Source organism: Phalaenopsis equestris, unplaced genomic scaffold, assembly GCF_001263595.1.
Source record: "Phalaenopsis equestris unplaced genomic scaffold, ASM126359v1 Scaffold198178, whole genome shotgun sequence".
Lineage (NCBI taxonomy): Eukaryota > Viridiplantae > Streptophyta > Magnoliopsida > Asparagales > Orchidaceae > Phalaenopsis > Phalaenopsis equestris.
Genome location: NW_018218112.1, coordinates 109,828 through 112,669, shown reverse-complemented (window position 1 = coordinate 112,669; position 2,842 = coordinate 109,828).

The following is a 2,842-nucleotide window of genomic DNA, read 5'->3' as shown; positions in this document are numbered from 1 at the left end:
GGAATTTTGAACTTTAATCAATTTGGTCATGTTGGGCTAGGCTTGGGTCAAGCTTTGGTTAGCCTTGGGCTAAGTCCAAATTGATTAGTTTAAATGTTCAATAGAGACCCCATGAAGAGTTTTCAACATGAATTGGATGCCAATTTGGAGGTTAAGGCAATCAATTTGGTGAAATTTAGGGACTTAGCCAATTTGGGGCTAAATTTGGGAGTTTTGGATTTAGGCCAAAATCAAATGAATTTGAGGCTTCACCAAGGCCAATTGATGGTTTAATTTGATGTATAAGAATGTTATCAATATTTTGAGACATCAATTGGGGCCAATTGAATAGGCTATGAGTTCAATTTGGTGAGATTAAGTCATATGGTCAAAATTGGGGAAATTGGGGATTTGACCCAAATCAAAATTGGGCTCAAATCATGGACCAATTGAGCTTGGATTTGGTTTATTTTTGGCATATAAAAAGTGAATTTTAGTTTAGGATGGGAATTGGGGTCAATTAAGATCAAATCGGTGGACATTTGAGTTGGATTTCGGGAGATTTGGGTCTTTAAAGGGCAATTTGGGTATTTTGGTTAAAGATGGTCAAATTGACAAAATTGGGTCATGTGGTAGTTTAAAGAAATAAAATTGGGAATATTTGGGATTTATTGAAATTTTTTGAGAATTTTAAAATTTTTTTGGGATTTTGGGTTAAAGGAGAGTCCCAAGGGCAGTTAGGTAATTTAGAGGTTTTTGGTGCAAAAGACCTAAGATGAGCATTTCAATTAGAATTGGATAGATATTCATTCTAAATGAACCATGAATCAATAAAATCCTCATTTTGGATTCTTATGTATTGGTTTTAGCTAGGGTATTGTGAGAGTATTGTGTACCTTAACTCCAAACTAACACCCACGGTCAATCCTAAGGCCAAGTAGTCCTATAGGAACTCCTCTTGAGTTCTCTCATAATGATCTTACCTACTAAGTGCTAGAAGTTTAGATCAATATGTGGAATTTCAAGTTGAGTAAAGAGAAGAGTTTTGAATTTCTAACGGTGAAGATACTTTTTCTAGTTTTCTAAGACTAGTCAATAGGAAAGTCTTATGGCTAGACCTAGGCTACTAAAGAAGTTTCTAGACCTCAACCAAAAGTGAGGTCAACAATTGGCTTCACAACTCTTTGATACACTAAAAAATGTGCAATTTTTCATATGATTTTAATGCCTATATTTGGTGATTTTCAATGATAATGCACTTTAAAGGAAGGTATTTTGTATATTTTTCACTTTAAAGGAAGGTATTTTGTATATTTTTTGTTTCAGGGATATAAAATGGAGTTTTTGAGAAAAAGAAGCAAAAAAGGTGCAATTTAGAGCAAAAACAAGTAAAAAAAAATTTGTCCTCGTCTTGGCACATTTCGATATGTCTTTCTATGCTTAATCTCTTTTACCCTTCTCACACATTTTTGAATGAAATTATACTCTAAAGAAAGGTTGTTTTTATGCTTATTTTGTAGGTCTATCTGTTAGGAATGCAATGAAACTAAAACAGGGCGAAATGGAGCTAAAACAGAGCCAAACGAAGCAAAATGGTGGAGCTACGCAAGGGGAGTGTCGGCAACCTCAGAGCCAGTGCTGGCAGCGCTGAAGAGCAGAAAAATGATGAGAAAATGATGCCGACAGCGCCTAAAATGGCACCGACAGCGTCCGAGACGGTCTTGGGTTGATTTTGATTGTTTTTATGTTCTAGAAGGCTCCCAAGTAATTCAAACACCCCATGAAGCAATTCAATGAATCTAGACACGTAGTTAAGGCTGACGAGACATGTCTTTTAGATGAATAGATTTGTCTCTTGGAAAAAAATTGAAAAAAAGGAGGGAATTTGTGTCTCTTTTAAAAAGTTATCACCTCTCGTGGGCATGCGTGTGTGTGTGTGAGGCTGTGTGTAAGTGAGAAAATATGGAGAATGTTTAGTGATCTTAGAATAGAAGTAGAAATGTAGATTTTTACCTTTTTTGGAGAGATTGGTGAGGGGATTTTGAGAGAATTTATAAGGGAATGTTCTAGCATTGCATGGATCGTTGGGGGACTTTCTGGGAGAGATTTTCATCTTTCTTTCAAGGGGAAAAAGCTAAGTATTGTGTTCTTCATTATCTTATGTTTTTCTAAACACTTATCTAGTGGATTTGCTTTGATGTAATGAAGTTTTTGTTGTGTTTTCTTTGTGCTTTGTGATGTGTTTCTCTTACTCTTTCTTCTTCTTAGGAAATAGTGGCACGAGAGAATTATGTCATTTTTTCCTTTTACTTTTCTTTTACAATGAGTAGGATTCAGGTTTTGGATTTTGGAATGCATGCTTGAAGAAGTTTTAATTATAAATATGATGGATTTTACTTGCACTTCATTTACATTACAATAAAGGTTTGTTGTAGAGTTAAAATTCATTGTAATTGCATTAAAACCCGAGAGGGAGGTGCAATTCTCAACAAAGTGGAACCACATTCAAATTCCATGGATGGTGAAGTTCATGGGGGTTGGATGCAAATAAATAGGGAAATATACTTTGAAGGGCATAAAATTGGGGATTTTAGGGTGACTGACTAAAATCCCCAATTCGGTCTTAGTCCTGAGATTAGCCAATGATTTTCTATAACACTGAATCAGAGTAGAGAATTAAAATTACTCCTATTTGACACATATAATATTTAATGTATCTCATTCCTTTACATTATCCAATTCACTACATAAAAATAGTAGCTTTTAACAAGTTTTCCAAACCAACTCATTCAAAAAGGGTTATCTTTAGAATTAATATTTACTTTTAGGAATAATTACTATCCTTGCATTTAACATTCCCATT